This window comes from Papio anubis, chromosome 11 (genome assembly GCF_008728515.1).
Source record: "Papio anubis isolate 15944 chromosome 11, Panubis1.0, whole genome shotgun sequence".
NCBI classification, from domain to species: Eukaryota; Metazoa; Chordata; class Mammalia; order Primates; family Cercopithecidae; genus Papio; species Papio anubis.
This window is the reverse complement of record NC_044986.1, coordinates 33,567,613-33,585,047: the sequence shown is the minus strand read 5'-3', so window position 1 is coordinate 33,585,047 and position 17,435 is coordinate 33,567,613. Positions and strand designations below refer to the sequence as shown.

Genomic DNA, 17,435 nt, shown 5'->3' with positions numbered 1-17,435 from the left:
GATGACAACAGCACCCAGGCAGAGGGGAACATAAATAATAGGGATGAGGCAGCAGGCTCCGGGCAGGGCCAGCTTCTCAAAACTGCTGCTGTCTTCTTGAGAGGAAGGGGGAGTAATGTGACTCTGTGGTTACTGGTCACGAGGACAATGCAATTGACGTGCCCCTCTACTCTAAGCTCTAAATGAGCTGTGTCTTCACAGCAGACCCACAAGGATTTGGCAGAAGTGTATGAATGAAATCCCTGCATATGGGTCCAAGAAAGCTTTTGCCAAATGCCTTCCAGAAACAGAAGAGGGATATGAAATCAATTTACTGACTCTTCTAAAACATATCCTGTACTTCTAGGAAAAACATTGGCATTACTGTTAAATCCTTTAAACACATCAAACTATGATTCTCACCATCTTTTCTATGGGGCTCCTGCAATCCCTTCCTAAATGGCTGCCTACCAGTCTTATCTGCCTTTGTCCTATTTTCCACACCCAACTAGGATTATCTTCTTAAAACTGGTTTTGTTTGTTTGTTTAAAGAGACAGAGTCTTGCTGTGTTGCCCAGGCTGGACTCAAACTCCTACTCAAGTGATCCTCCAGCCTCAGCCTCCCAAGTAGCTGGGCATGCGCCAATGTGCCCAGCCTGAAAACAAATTTTTTTTTTTTTTTTTTTTTTGAGACAGTCTCACTCTGTTGCCCATACTGGAGTGCAGTGGTGCAATGACAGCTCACTGCAACCTTGACCTCCCAGTCTTAAGCAATCCTCCCATCTCAGCCTCCCGAGTAGCTGGGACAATAGACGTGTACCACCACGCTCAGCTAATTTTTGTATTTTTTGTAGAGATGGATTTCCCTATGTTGCCCTGGCTGGTCTCTTCCTGGGCTCAAGCCATCCATCCACCGTAGCCTCCTGAAGTGCTGAGATTACAGGCATGATCACGGCACCTGGCCAAAACTGAAATCTTATCCATCTTTACTGCTTGAAGTTCCTCTAAGGCTCCCCATCCATCATTTGTAGGAAGTGTCTAAAACTTGTGTGCAGATCATACAAAGCTTGTCATGAGCTAGTCCCTGCACACAAGTTTGACCTCATTTCTTGACACCCTCTACCTACCATATACACTAAGCTCTAGCCTCACCAAAATACTGGCAGGGGAATCTAGGAAAAAGACATCCAATTTTGTTTAAGTCATGACCAAAGAGGCTTGTTGGGGGCATTTCATGGGGTGAGCTTCGAAGTGCTGGTGGGCCTGAGCGGTTGCAGATATTTGACTTGGAGCACCTGTGTCTTATGATGGACGGAAATAAAAGTGAACACACAGAGAGACAGACTGTTCTATAAGAATGTGAAAAACTTAATCTGGAAGAGCAACTATATAAACACTGTCTGACTGTCTTTGTGTTTTGGGGCCAGTGGCTGTTGCAACAATAATAAGCACATCTGTCTTCAAGAAGGGACAGTGGGCCGGGCGCGGTGGCTCAAGCCTGTAATCCCAGCACTTTGGGAGGCCGAGACGGGCGGATCACGAGGTCAGGAGATCGAGACCATCCTGGCTAACATGGCAAAATCCCGTCTCTACTGAAAAAATACAAAAAACTAGCCGGGCGTGATGGCGGGCGCCTGTAGTCCCAGCTCCTCGGGAGGCTGAGGCAGGAGAATGGCGGGAACCCGGGAGGCGGAGCTTGCAGTGAGCTGAGATCCGGCCACTGCACTCCAGCCTGGGCGGCAGAGCGAGACTCCGTCTCAAAAAAAAAAAAAAAAAAAAAAGAAGGGACAGTGGAGTCACCCAGGTGCTGCCACATGTCAGGCACAGTGGGCATTGATCTACAATGGGCAGTTCTCTGCAAGGCCACTGGACACATTACAGTACAATTACATTTACAGACTGCTTTTCAAATACTTATCTCCTGTATGTATTATTGCTACCTGTGAACACTTGTGAACATGAAGTGCTATTTTTACTGTCAGCTGATCACTGCAGGGAAAACAATCAGCAAACTAGCAAATCACCTCTGATTAACACTTACTGTGAATAATAATTATATTTTAATTTTTAAACATTTGGAATCATAAGAAGAGAATATTCACCAAGCCTGAATCCCACCTATGGTATACAAGAATAAAGTTTGAACATACTGGTAAAATTCAACCCAAATCCTATGTTAAAAGCATGTCGCCAGGCACAGTGGCCCACGCCTGTAATCCCAGAACTTTGGGAGGCCGAGGCAGGTGGATCACCTGAGGTCAGAAGTTTGAGACCAGCCTGGCCAAAATGGTGAAACCCTGTCTCTACTAAAAATAGAAAATTGGCCAGGCATGGAGGCACCCACCTGTAATCCCAGCTACTCAGGAGGCTGAGACATGAGGATCACTTGAAACCGGGAGGCTGAGGTTGCAGTGAGCCGAAATTGCACCACTGCAATCCAGCCTGGGTAACAAAGTGAGACTCCAACTAAATTTAAAAAAAAATTCAACCCAAAAGATTTTCATAACTTACTGTTTTTAATGTCTTTAATCAAAGCAAAATCCTTACTTAAAATAACCAGCTAGTAAAATACTATTAAAAGTATTAAGTAGGATTATAATTTATTGAATGTCTTTTTCTAGTTTAGATTTTTAGTATTGACTTATTAACCATTTGACTTTAAATGAAAATAGTGACATTGAGATACTTTATTCTTATACCCTTCAAATCACTAAATAAATCCAAACACAGCTGCATACTTCAACAATTTTCATTCTTTTGACTTTAATACTGGCTCACTACCCCGCAGAACTTCACAGCTGACTAGTAGGTCAAGGCAGCAAAACTAAAAGAAAAATACAACAAAACTGGATTTCTTCGTGTCCACAGCAGTCCAGATATTGTAATTATTGAAAATATCTAGACACTGGTAGCAAAAAGAACAAGTAATTAAAACTATGGGCTTGCAAAACATATGGATGAGCGTTATGTTCCACAGCCCATATAGCTGCTCAAAAATATGGGACTCTAACAGGCACTAACAAAGTCTGGTTTTAATGTAAACTCATCCTCCTCCTCTTCCCTGACCCTCTAGGGATTCTCAGACGTTTCCTGATAAGCAGATCTAAACTGTAAGACAATAATATCCCAAGGAGTTTCTGGCACTGAGCCCCAGAAATCCTTAAAGCAACAAGCACTGTCTAAAAGAAGAAAACCAGGGTGCTTATTCTCTTAACGATTTTCTCCCCTAACTCTAGGGAACATGAAAATGCCTTTCCACATAGCAGTTGTAAAATTCCTTCTGAAGCAGAATGTTTTCTACTAGAGATGGCCTGCTGTTGATAATGTCATTCCCTGACACCTGGAACATTTTGAAAGACTCCTCAGAAATGACCTTGGGGCCAGACCAAACTACGAGGTCCAGTGAATCCCTTCTATTTATGGAGGCCTGAATAACTTGGAACCTCCTGCAGTGACCAACAGATTAAAGGGTAAGTTAACTCACTACAGAGACAACAGCAAAGTTATATCAGAGACCCTTAAAAAGTCCAGAATGTGGGAAATTCTAGAGAATATACAATCAGTTTCTTCAACAAATAAATTGCAAGCAAAAAATTTAAATTTAAAAAAGGAGGCCAGATGCAGTGGTTCACGCCTGTAATCCCAGCACTTTGGAAGGCTGAGACAGGCGGATCACTTGAGCTCAGGAGTTCGAGACTAGCGTGGGCAACGTGGCAAAACCGTGTCTCTATTCTGGGCATGGTGGCTCACACCCATAATTCAAGCTATTTGGGAGGGTGGGGCACAAGAATCGCTTGAATCCAGGAGGCAAAGGCTGCAGTGAGCTGAGATCATGCCACTGCACTCTAGCCTGGGCAACAAAGTGAGACTCCATCTCAAAAGAAAAAAGCAGACGTAGTGGCTCACACTTGTAATCCCAGCACTTTGGGAGGCCAAGGTGGGTGAATCACGAGGTCAGGAGATCGAGACCATCCTGGCTAACACAGTGAAACCCCGTCTCTGCTAAAAATACAAAAAATTAGCCGGGTGTGGTGGCACGTGCCTGTATTCCCAGCTACTCAGGAGGCTGAGGTAGGAGAATCGTTTGAATCCGGGAGGCAGAGGTTGCAATGAGCCATGATCGTGCCACTGCACTCCAGCCTGGCGACAGAGCAAGACTCCGTTTCAAAAAAAAAGGAAAAGCATAAATTAAAAGCCATTTAAGAAACACATTAACGGCTGGGTGAAGTGGCTCACGCCTGTAATCCCAACATTTTGGGAGGCCGAGGTGGCGGATTGCCCGAACTCAGGAGTTCAAAACCACCCTGGGCAACATGGTGAAACCTCATCTCTACTACACTACAAAAATTAGCTGGGTATAGTGGCACACGCCTGTAATGCCAGCTACTCAGGAGGCTGACGTGGGAGAATCACTTGAGCCCGGGAGGCGAAGGTTGCAGTAAGCCAAGATCACACCACTGCACTCCAGCTTGGATGAGAGTGAGACTCTGTCTCAAAACGTCTCAAAAAAAAAAAAAAAAGAAACACATTAACTAAATATATGTACTTTTCTTGAACCCTGATTCAAACAAATAAATTGTTTAAGGAAAAATGAGGTAAGTGGGAAATTGTGAACATTGACTAGACTCTTGATTATATTAAGGAATTACTGCTGTTTTAGGGGGTGACAATAATGGTATTGTTGTCATATGTAAATAAAAGGGAATCCTTTTTTTTCTTTAAGTCATTAGAACCAAAAGATCTATAAAACGGCAAAGGGAGATGGAATATAGAAACCAAATCAGCTTTCTAGATTTTAAATTGAGTGTTGAATACATGGACATCAGATGTATTATTCTTTATTCATTTTTGTACATTTTAAATACTATTTTATTATGAAAAGGATTGAAAAATCAAAGAATGCTACCTGGATGATTTCAAAGCTTTCTCCTTTCTGAGGTGCCATGTGGTTTCTGTCTGCAGCTGTCAGTGCAGAATCCAGAGAGAGGCTCCCTGAGCAGTTCCAGCTCCAGACAGAATCCTCCCTTCCCTCCACAGCTAACCGAGTGCTGGTGAGTTAGTCTCGCATACCCTGAAAAAGGACAACCTCAGTAACTGCTGGACTGTACAAGTCACTCACTGTCTTCAGGCACTCGTTTACCTGGAGCCCACTATGGCAAGATGGTTAAGATCACGGGCTTTGGAGGTAAACAGACATGAGTTTGAATTCTAATTCTATCACTTAATAGTGGTATAACTTTAGGGCAAGTTTCTTATAATCCGTACCTTAGTTTCTCCATCTATAAAATGAAGATTCTAACAGTACCTTCCTCATAAAATCATTTTATGATTAAATGACAATGCATTTAGTATGGTAGCTAGCTAAAATACGAGCTGCTGTTTTTACATTATTGCTGTTGTTACACACGGTAGTCCCCACCTTATCCATGGTTTCACTTTCCACAGTTTCAGTTACCTACGGTCAACTGCGGTCTGAAAATAGATGAGTACAGTACTAAGACATTTTGATAGCAAAAGAGCCCACTTTCACATAGCTTTTATTACAATAGAGAGTTATAAGTATTCCATTTTGTTATTATTGTTGTTAATCTCTTACTGTGCCTAATTTATAAATTAAACTTGATCGCAGGCATGTATGCATAGGAAAATACATAGTATATATAGGGTTGGTGCTATCCACAGTTTCAGGCATTTACTGGAGGTCTTGGAATGTATCCCCTGTGCATAAGCAGGGACTATTTTATATAAGTGGATTTGGGCCAGACTTGAGGGCTAGGCAGGCAGCAGAGTTTAAAATTTACTGGGGGAGGTGGTAGGCACTGGTAAGTGTCAGGCAGTAGAATAATAAATGAAAGTGGTATTTCAGGAATATGAGCCAAGCAATGGCCTCTACAGGATAGACTGGCTGTGTGACACTGGCCTCAAGGACACCATTATGTTGTATTTGTGGCAGCTTTTTTTTTTTAAAGCATTTTATATAGTGCTATTAATATAATTTGAAGCCTTGCTTTGGAAAACAGTGATCAGGTATGCAAGGCATAACTGTTCATCATGACAATTCTGAACCAGATTAGAATACTTACTGTTCCGAATACTTATTGTTCAGAAATGACAGAAAAGCTAAAAAGTGTCCACACTGCACGGGAGGGGAGGAAAGAACCAACTAGAAAGCAGGAGGACCTGGGGTGTTACGCTGGGGAGGTAAGCATAACTCGGCACATCCATGGCAACATTTTCTGCTGATGAGGCTTGCTCATTTATCCTAAGAGAATCACCTCATGAAAACAATGCAGAATGCACGCTGGGCCCAGACCCACGGCTAGAATGTCAGCGCTGATTATTTTCTCCCAGTCCACGTGTTTGTCAGCAACACAAACATTCACATGCTACTTTCGGGAAAATGCAGCCTCCGCAGGAGGGGCTAGAACAGATGCAGAGAGCTAATTTCTGTGTGTCTGGGCGGACGGTTTCACTTGCAATGTCAAAGACAAAAATGGGGATTCTGCTAGCCTGCTGAACCTATGCATTGAAAGGAAGCTAAGAGAGCCTTCTTCTCTCACTCCTCTCCCCTTAGATGGCCCTTCTCTGGATCACAGCGTGGCTTCTTTACAGGTTGATTCATCTTATAGATTCATCTGTCGAGGGCACATCAGGTACCAGGCACTGTTCGAGGTGGGCTTGGGTTATGAACAGAGAACAAAACAAAGATTCCTGCCCTTGAAGAATTTTCTCCTTGAGGAATTGGGATGGCAAACCATCGTGTTTTAGAAAGTGACACCTGTTATGTCAAAAAAAACAAAAACAAAAAAACAGAGCAAGGTACAGGAATGGAGAATTTCAGTTTCAACACCAAAGGACATTGGGGAAAAAAAAAAAAAAAAGGGCTGGGCACAGTGGCTCACGCCTGTAATCCCAGCACTTTGGAAGGCCGAGACAGGCAGATAACGAGGTAGGAGTTTGAGACCAGCCTGGCCAACCTGGTGAAACCCCACCTCTACTAAAAATACAAAAATTAGCCGGGTGTGGTGATGCATGCCTGTAATCCCAGCTACTCGGGAGGCTGAGGCAGTAGAACTGCTTGAACCCAGGAGGCGGAGGTTGCAGTGAGCCAAGACGGCACCACTGCACTCCAGCCTGGGAAACAGAGCAAGACTCTGTCTCAAAAAAAAAAAAAAAAAAAAGGATGGAGAGTGACAAAGGAAGGCAGGTAGACACTGAATCTCCTCACCATAGGGATGTTCACCTATGAATTCTGTCACTTCCACACTGGCAAAAAGTGGTTAGGGAAACACAACAATTGTGATGGGGTTTTGCTGTCTCTTCTCTTTTTTTTTCTTTTTTTTTGAGACAGGGTCTCACTCTGTCGCCCAGGCTGGAGTGCAGTGTTGCAAGCACAACTCACTGCAACCTTCACCTGCCGGGCTCAAGCAATTCTCCCACCTCAGCATCCCGAGTCGCTAGGACTACAGGCACATGCCATCATGCCCAGCTAGTTTTTGTATTTTTTGGTAGAGATGGGGTTTCGCCATGTTGTCTAGGCTGGTCTCAAACTCCCGAGCTCAAGTGATCTGCCTGCCTTGGCCTCCCAAAATGCCAGGATTACAGGTGTGAGCCACCGCACCCGGCCCGTGCTAGGTTTTATTTCAAAGTCAAAAGAAAACAAATGACCATTTTCTCCATTCTATTTATTTTCTGAAAGATGAAAGCAAGTGTGATCTAGACAAGGAAGGTGACAACTTGGGGGACTGAACTGAAGCAATGAGACCTCAAAAGTACTACTTCTCCCCTCCATACTCTTAAGCTAGTTTCTGGTCTGCTGGACTTAGGGCTAGGATTGCTCCAAGTTCTGACAATGACTCTGGGCTGTTCATGCCCGGAGGCTCCCTCAGGCATAACCTGTTCCAAGAGAAGAGCAAGCTATCACCCCACTGCTACAAGTTAATTATAAGTTTTCTATTGATTTTTCCCCCAGAGGGTCAATCAAAGCAAAATGAACATGAGTTAATGATCTAGCCCTGAAAAAGGAGGGGTGATACAAAATTACATGGTGCAATTTTAAGTGCCCTCTCCTCCTCCACTCCCAAGAAAAAAAAACAGAGACAGAGAAATAACCAACATTTTAACAGGGGTTGGTGCTAAAAGGCAGGATGATAGATTTGCTTTTCTATATTTTACAAATGTTCTATAATAAAGAGGTATAAGTTCTACAATTAGGAAAAAATGGCTAGTCTAAAAAGAAAGAAAAAGAAAGAGAGAGAAGAACTGGCCACGAGATTTCACTGCCCAACATCCTAGCAGTTAGTGCTGCTGAACAGCTATCTATGGCTCTACTGAGGAGCCATCTCAATATTTCTTGAGATATAATTTAGTAAGATTTATACCTGGAGTAAAGACTGATCCTCAGAGTAAGGAAACTATAATTTTACATATCTTATATTTACAATCATGCTGACAACAAAAGTTATCATCCTGAGTATAGCTCTTTCTCTCATTCTTCACATCAGCTATTTAAATTCTGACTCTTAATGCCAGGAGGAAAAACGCTGACCTAATGGTGAAATAAACTTGTACTGGAATCTTGGGATGCTTTCCATACATTATATAAGTAGTGTTCATAAATATCTTCTGCTTGAAACAAAGCCAGCATAGGGTTAGGATTTTGGTATACAACCTTCCTGATGCCATCTTAGTTGCTCAAGGAAGATCCTGAGAAAGTACTTGGTAAGGCTTAATACCTATTTATGATGAAAACTCTCAGTAAACTAGGATTGAGGGTAATACCTTAAAACTTGATAAAGGTTATATACAAAACCTAACATTATATGAAACATTATATGAAATAGAAAATCTTCAGACTCATTCTTTTTAAGACTGAGAATAAGACAAAGATGCCCATTAGTGTAGCAGCTGTTCTGACACAGTTCTGGAAGTTGTGGCCAATGCTGTAAGGAAAGAAAAATAAATAAGAAGTATAAGAATGGGAAAGGGCTGGGCACGGTGGCTCACGCCTGTAATCCCAGCACTTTGGGAGGCCAAGGCAGGTGGATCACGAGGTCAGATCAAGACCATCCTGGCTAACACGTAAAACTCCATCTCTACTAAAAATACAAAAAAAAAATTAACCAGGTGTGGTGGCACACAATGGTAGCCCCAGGTACTCGGGAGGCTGAGGCAGGAGAATCGCTTGAACCCGGGAGGCGGAGGTTGCAGTAAGCAGAGATCAAGCTAGAGTGAGACTCCATCTCGGAAAAAAAAAAAAAAAAAAAAAAGGAAGAAAAAAAAAAAGAAAGAACGGGAAAGAAGCAACCAAGTTACTACTGTTTTCAAAGGGTAGGATTACCAGAAAAAGAAAAAATAAACACAAACAAATCAATAAACTAGTTGAATAAGACAGTGAAGCGGCTGGGTGTGGTGGTTCACACCTGTAATCCCAGCACTTTGGGAGGCTGAGGCAGGTGGATTACCTGAGGTCAGGAGTTCGAGACCAGCCTGACCAATGTGGTGAAACCCCATCTCTACTAAAAAAACAAAATTAGCCGAGCGTGGTGGAATGCACCTGTAGTCCCAGCTACTCTAGAGGCTGAGACAGGAGAATTGCTTGTACCTGTGAGGCAGAGGTTGCAATGAGTAGAGATCATGCCACTGCACTCCAGCCTGGGCGACAGAGTGACTCCGTCTCAAAAAAAAAAAAAAAGACAGTGAAGTAGGGTTGTTAGATACAAGATCAGCTTAACATAATCAATACGATTTTTCTTAAATTACCAATAACTAACTGGAAGCAATTCTCCTGCCTCAGGCTCCCGAGTAGCTGTGATTACAGGTGTGTGCCACCACACCAGCTAATTTTTTATATTTTTGGTAGAGATGGGGTTTCACCATGTTGGCCAGGCTGGTCTTGAACTCCTAACCTCAAGTGAGCTGCCTGCCTTGGCCTCCCAAAGTGCTGGGATTACAGGCATGAGCCACCATGCCCAGCCCCTTATAGACCTTTATGAAGAAAACTTTAAAGCTCTAATAAAGAACTTAAAAATGAACTGATGAAGCATGTATTTAGAGATTAAAGGGACATGATGTCTACAATTAAAAGGGTCAGGGGAAAAAGCATACAAAGAAAACATACTCGCAGGACTCTTCTGTTAGTTTTAAACTATTTCCAAAATTATAAAAATGTCAAGAAAAATGAGCTGAATAAATGGAAAGACACATTATATGCTCTTGGATGGAATGAGTTACTATTTCAGTGGCTCACACTTGTAATCCCAGCACACTTTGAGGTGGGAAGACCATTTGAGGCCAGGAGTTAAAGACCAGCGAGGGCAACAGAGTGAGACCTCATCTCTATTAAAACAACAACTACAACAACAAAAAACTTAGAAAAATATTTAGCTGGGTGTGGAGGCTACAGTGAGCTATGATCACACCACTGTACTCCAGCCTGGGCAACAGAGAGAGACCCTGTCTTAAAAAAAAAAAAAAAAAAGCAACATGGCACATAAAAAAAGAAATAAAAATAAATAAAATTAAATTTAAAAAAGACGCCAACTCTCCTCGAATAATTTATAAACTCAATAAACTCCAATAAAAATTCCTCAAAAATATAATTTTTTGGCCAGGCACAGTGGCTCGTGCCTGTAATCCAAGCACTTTGGGAGGCTAAGGCAGGAGGATTGCTGGAGCCCGGGAGTTCAAGACTGGGCTGGGCAACATAGGGAGACCCTATCTCTAAAAAAATTACAAAAAAAAAAAAATTAGCCAGGGATGGTAGCACATGCCTGTGGTCTCGGCTACTCGGAAGGCTGGGATGGGAGGATCACTTGAGCTGGGAGATTGAGGCTGCAGTGAGCCACGACGGTGCCACTGCACTCCAGCCTGGGTAACAGAGTGACCCAAGGTCTCAAAAGAAAAAATATATATATATAAATATGTATGTATGTATGTATGTATGTATGTATGATGTTTGGGTAGCCTTGTAAACTTATTCCAAATTTTATATGGAAAAAATAAATTTTGGTCCAGGAAGAGCTAAATAAACTTTACGATGGATGGTTTGCTGTGCCAGTCATTAGGACACACCACAAAGTCACTGTAATAAAATCAGAGCAATAAAAAAAATGAAGTAAGAACTGACAGACTAATGCAACAAAATAAAGGCTTAGGGCCAGACAAGTGTATCCATGGAAGCCATAAATGAGAAAGAGATATAATTTCATAGAGGAAAGCATGTATTTTGTTGATATGTTATTAGAAAAACTGGGTCATTAAATGGAGAAAAATAGGGCTGGATTCCTATCTAACACATGAAAATGTGGGCCCTAGAGAGATTAAAGACATAGATATGACCTAGGGTTCAGGAAGAGTTTCTTAAACAAAACTCCAAAACCATAAACCACAAGTAAAAGAATTTATCTATCTGATTACATCAAAATTAAAAATACTTCTTGATCAAAGGATGGCAAAGACAAAATGAGAACCAAATGAGAAGATTTGATCACCAAATGACAAGATGCCCAAATGAGAAGACATCTGCAAAGTCTAAACATAACAGGGAATACCTATATTATAAAATCACTTCTGCAAGTCAACAGCAACAAAATAGATATCAACTCCAACAGAAAATGCCAAAGACATGAATAAGCAATTTACAGAGGAAGCTATCTGTATAAGAGATACTCAAAATCACTAGTCATCAAAGAAATATAAAACAAGATATCACTTTGTGCTTACAAGACTGAAAAACATGGAGAGCTGGAAAGAGGTGACTGCTGGTGGGACATGAGGACACAGGAGTCCTCAAATATTAATACTTCCAGAGGCACAGAGACTGGGGTAGCCACTGTGGAGAGGCATCTGGCACTATTTAATCAAATTCAGTCCCTGCAAGCCTATAATCCAGCAATTCCACAGAAATATTATATAACTTTGTAAGTAGATATGTAGGAAGATGTTCACTGCAGCAATATTTATGGTGTTAGGGAGTAGGAACAACTTGAGTATCCATTCACGACACAGAGACCAGATAAAAAAAAACCAATGGATGCACACAGCACGGGGTATAACACAGCATTCCAAAGCAGAGAATTAGACACGTAACAATATGGATAGATCTTAAAAACAATACTTAGAGGCCTGGCATGGTGGTTCACACCTGTAATCCCAGTACTTTGGGAGGCCAAGGCAGGTGGATCACCTGAGGTCAGGAGTTCGAGACCAGCCTGGCCAACGTGGTGAAACCCTATCTCTACTAAAATACAAAAAAATTAGCTGGGCATGGTGGCACATGACTGTAATCTCAACTACTCAAGAGGCTGAGGCAGGAGAATGGCTTGAACCCAGGAGGTGGAGGTTGCAGTGAGCCGGTATTTCACCACTGCACTCTAACCTGGGCAACAGAGTAAGACTCTTGTCTCAAAAGTCTCAAAAAAAAAAAAAAAAAAAAAAGCAGAAAACACTACATAAAGGAAAATGAATTAAAGCATTATAAATCAAGATACATACACATAAAACAAACATTCCCACTTGCAAGCTCCTACGTAAACAAAAGGAAACACGTGCAATGCATTAAGAATGAACACCTGTGAGGCATGAGATGACTGGGACAAGGAATTCTAAAACAAAACCAATCTTTTAGACTCCTTGCGTGTTACAAAAGAAAAACTCGAATGGCCTACGATAAACACAGAATTGTTTCCTTCCCCAAAGTTCCCAATTTTCCAAACAACAAAAGCTACTCTGGGTGCCAGTTCTGTTGATGAGTAACAGCTTTTCATCCTTTTTCAATCAGGAAGGGAAAATTCAGGGATCAGCAAAGTACAAAAGGGATCAGCAGAGAATATTTACGAAACAGTGTTTTTGTTCTCATGACCTGACAACCTGACTGAAAAAGGCCTGATTACCTCCTGATTTGGGATGATTCAGCTATAGGCAAGTTGGTGTCAAGTTTTCAGGTCATCTGAAGCGATTTACTTTCAGAACCTCTTCCTATGCAATCCTCTTGCCCCCCTGTAGAAATAATACCCTGCACTACTTGAAAACTTAAAATTCTTGAGCGAGAGGGGGCCCAGTTATTTTACAGATGAGGAAACGAAGACTCAGGGAAGAATTATGGTGTGACTCACACAGCTCTAGCTTGAAAAGGTCTCCCTGATTCAGCCCTTGTCCTCCTCCTGTCTAGTCTCAACCCAGCAGCCAGAGTGATCCTTTTATAACATAAGTCATCATCTACCTCGCTGTTCAAAGCTCTCTAATGGCTTCCCCCTCACTCAGTGTAAAGGCCAAAATCCTTACAATGACCTACACTCACTCCCACCCACTCTCATCTGCTGCCACCTCCCCCAACCCACATCTATACTGACCGGCCACCATGACCTTGCCGCCCCTCACACACCAAGCATGCTCCTGTACCAGGGTTTGGACTGCTCATCCCACTGCCTCCGGCTCACTTCATTTCCTTCCAGTCTCCAATCACGAATTAGGCCAGGTGTGGTGGCTCAGGCCTGTAATCCCAGCACTTTGGGAGGCCAAGGTGAGTGGATCGCTCGAGGCCAGGAGTTCCAGACCAGCCTGGGCAACATAGTGAAACTCCATGTCTACTAAAAATACAAACATTGGCCCGGTGTGGTGATACAAGCCTATAGTCCCAGCTACTCAGGAGGCTGAGATGGGAGGATTGCTTGAGCCCAGGAGGTTGAGGCTACAGTGAGCTGTGATCACACCACTACACTCCAGCCTGGGTGACAGAGCAAGACTCTGTCTCCAAAAAAAGAGTTTTCTCAGTAGAGGCTTTATCTGACCCCTCTATATAAAAAGTAAATCCCCTACCACACATACACATACACACACACAAACACACACTCTTACCCTTTCCTGACTCTAAATTTCTCCATAGCATTATGATCCTTTGACCTATTCATTCACATATTTGTCTGTCTCCACGCGATTAGAATGTGTCTGTTCCACAAGGGCTTTGTCTGTTTTGTTCAAACTGGTTCCCCCTCCCAGCACCCACAGCATACACAACCCTGGCACACACAGGTGCCCCCCGGCACACACAGGTGTTCCCCCTCCCGGCACACACAGGTGCTCACCGTCTCAGCACACACAGGTGCTCAGTAAGAATGTGTTCAGTGAATAAACAAGTAAGGACCAAAAGCCATGCCTTCAGACTCCTCGCGCAATGCCCTATGTGCCTGCACCTCAAGTGCTGGTTCAGTTCTTGGTGGTCACGCCCTTCAGTCAGAAGACCTAGAAATCTAAAAATGAAATAATACATTTTAGCTACTCTATTTCACCTCCCACAGCTGCCTTTCATAGCAGGGAGGATAAAGTACACAACTAAAAGTTAACACCTTGGTTTGTTTAACGGCTCTTTCATTAAAGAGCTCATTTTACTGCTGCTACTTAAGAACTTTCTGCCTTTCCAGGCAAGAAACTAATATCTCATAATTAACTCCTGACCAACAAGACTAAGTTAACCAATCTTTCAAGCTTATTCAGACGTTTCCCAGAGTGGGTATAATAAGAAACGATTTCATATTAATTGAATTGGTGTTGCAAAACTTTCCAGAAGTATTCTCAATGAATTCTAAGGATGCTTTGGCAGATGATCAAGCACATTCCAGAATTTCACAGGAGATAATCTCGTAATAACACCATGTTGTAGGTAATCCATTAGCTGACTCTAGAAACAACAGAATACTAAACCTAGAAATAAGCCAAAAGCTGGGCTTGGTGGCTCACACCTGTCATCCCAGCACTTTGGGAGGCTGAGGCGGGCGGATCACCTGAAGTCAGGAGCCAGAAAAGAGGCAGAGATAGATGGAACGTAGAGAAGGGAAATGTTTTGCCTTGGGGCTGCAAGACACATAAATAACTGGTACATATTTAAACAGACCGTTTATGAAGATTATTATCTCAACCAAAAAAATACACAATACGAACACTGTATAAAAGTCAACTTATCACATTCTCTGAGTCAGAATGTTCTTGGCCTATTGCAAAAGTTATCAGTGGCACCGCACCAACCCCATTCCCAAGCTAGACTTGAGCTACTCTCCACCCTCCACAAATCACTCCATTGGTCTCTGAATTTAAGTGAATTTAACACGTAAGTATCTGCAATTTGAAAAGTCACTTTTCACTTATTTTAGCCCAACCCTGATAAAGTGACTGAGAGAGCTGAGAATAATGAATTTGAAGATTCGCTATGCCTCATTATGCAGAATTCTAAAAAATTTCTCTTAAAACATTTTTGTCACAATGAGTGACGTGTTTCAAGTTAACATGTAAAATCGGAGAACTCTGGAGACAGAGAAGACCTTAGAGATCCTTTAATTCAATATTTTAGAGAAAAATGGGTAAAGAATAAACTAACTTGCTGATCACCATGACTGTATTCATGCTGTGAAAGTAATAAACGCAACACCAACTGAGAAATGATCCCCGAATGCCGTCAGGTACTTCAGTCTAGCAAAAACCACTATAGATTAATCAGTCCTGCTCATCCCTTTAACTCAGCTATGCAAACAAGCAGAGCTAGACTCTGCTCAAACCCTAAATATTAGCGTTACCACTCGCCTGCCACATACTACAGCATCACTGGTTATGAAAGTGTTTTAATACAAGATCTTCATATTAGTGTAAAAGAATTACTATAAAACAGACCTAAAGGTCTGATGGAGATTCTACCAATATTCCAGAATAAGTGAGTGCCAAAAATATTTACCCTTCATTACAGTACAAATGAGACAGGCAGTAATAATTTCTTTGCATTTAAAGTTGTTTTTGCACTTAAAATTTAAGTCTATACTTCTCATCTGCAACAGGCCCTGGTCTGTTTGGTAACCTCAATATTCCTTTATTCAAGGGACAGCATCACCACCCTTTGAGATACTGATGCCCGGTGGACATCTGTGCCTGCAGCAGGAACGCGGGTGTCCGCGGGTTTCTGCAAAACTCCACCATCACCAAAGCTGCATCTCCAGAGGAACAGGTCTAATCCTTGCTTCGGAACGTCCCTGTCTCCTTGACACAGAATCACTGCCTCCTGTGCCGTAAGGCTCTGAGCATCTGTAAAATAAGGCCGGTGGACTAATGCTGAATTATTTTTCCAGCTCTCAAAATTCCGCCTCATTGCCGGAGTGGCAGGGCGGTGCAGTGAAAGAGCCCTGGGCTTGACACCGCTTGAAAAGCCCACGTTCGCATCGCTCTGACCGCCCTTCCAACTCCCGGGGACTCCAGGAGTGCGAGGGGGCCCGCGGCGCCCCACTGTCCCTCGCGGGCTCCCGACCCACCTAGCGCAACGCCGCCGCGGGGAACGGGCCGATGCAGGCCTAACCGCGCGGCGCGGCACGTCTCTCGGGGTGCGGGTCCCCTCCACCCGCGGCCCCGGACCGCAACCCCCGCTCCCCGCCAGGCCCCCGCCCGGCCCCGGCCTGGCCTAGCCTAGCCTCTGACCTGCTTTCGACCGCCCGACGGTCCCTCGGCGCGGCAGGCAGTTGCAGCCGCCCGTCCCCGGCCCGCTGTCACCTCCGCCCCTGGAAGCGGCGGGCGGGTCGATCCCGTGTGAGTCAGCGCGCCGCTCCGCCTCCCGCCCAGGCTTCCGCCTCTGCCGGCGCGGTCCGCGCGGCACCGGGGGCGCCAAGCTCCGCTGCACGAGCGCCCACCTCCCGGCGCCCGCCCCCGCGCTCGCGCCCCCTGGCGGCCGGCCCGGCCCTGCTCGCCTCGGCCCTGCTCGCCTCGCAGCAGCAGAGGGACAACGCTCCCAGAACGCCACCGGGGAAACTGAGGCACGGGGGCCCGCTCCCGCCGCGGCGCGCCGACACGGCTCGTCCAGCCTCTGCCTCACGCAGTCCTACGTGCAGCCCCAGCTTGCTGTTCCTCCCCTCTTGCTGTTCCCCCACACTCGACACCACCCTCCAACCTAGAAAAAAGTCAAAATTCCATTCAGAGAAGTCCAACTCGATTCCTGTCTGCGTGTGATGCTGTCCTCTTTGCTACCCCTAGGCAGTTTCCCTTATTATGCCACAAAATACTCGCTGGGGTTCGCCTCTATCTGTCCCAGTTTTTTCTGAGGAAAGTCTCTCAGGACATCTTTGAGAATTTGAGAGCAAGAAATGACAGAAAGCAAGAACTGGGCAGGGCTGAGAGAACTCCTCCCACTCAGTTTCTGAATCCCCGCAGTACTCCCGTTGTTTGTTAAAGATCACGAAGTTACACAGCTTGACTATGTTGCTGGAATTGCTGCGCCTCACGTTTCTGGGATCTCCCTAGGGGATTCTGAAGAAGGCGGCGAGTCTATCACTGTGCATGCACAACAAAAATAAATATTTCACAAATCTGACCCCATACTGCATACAGTTTCTCCTTTCCTTTGCTTTTTAAAAACTTGTGGTTAAATATACATCACATGAAATTTACCATTTTAATCTTTTTAAGTATACAGTTCAGTGGCATTAAGT

General features: G+C 43.8%; 1 protein-coding gene across 2 annotated transcripts in view; it reads right to left on the bottom strand.

Annotated features, from left to right (window-relative positions):
• DNMBP (dynamin binding protein) overlaps positions 1-16,559 on the bottom strand; it is a 123,087-nt gene extending 106,528 nt beyond the window's left edge. The window contains exons 1-2 of one of the 2 annotated variants that reach the window (XM_009215143.4): positions 16,432-16,547; positions 14,064-16,044 (exon numbers count right to left, since the gene is read on the bottom strand). The gene's annotated coding sequence lies outside the window, so the exon portion shown is untranslated. Of the gene's footprint in view, positions 1-14,063; positions 16,045-16,431 lie in introns of both variants that reach the window. The other variant, XM_003904112.5, reaches the window with a different exon arrangement.
• Positions 16,560-17,435: the final 876 nt, after the last annotated feature.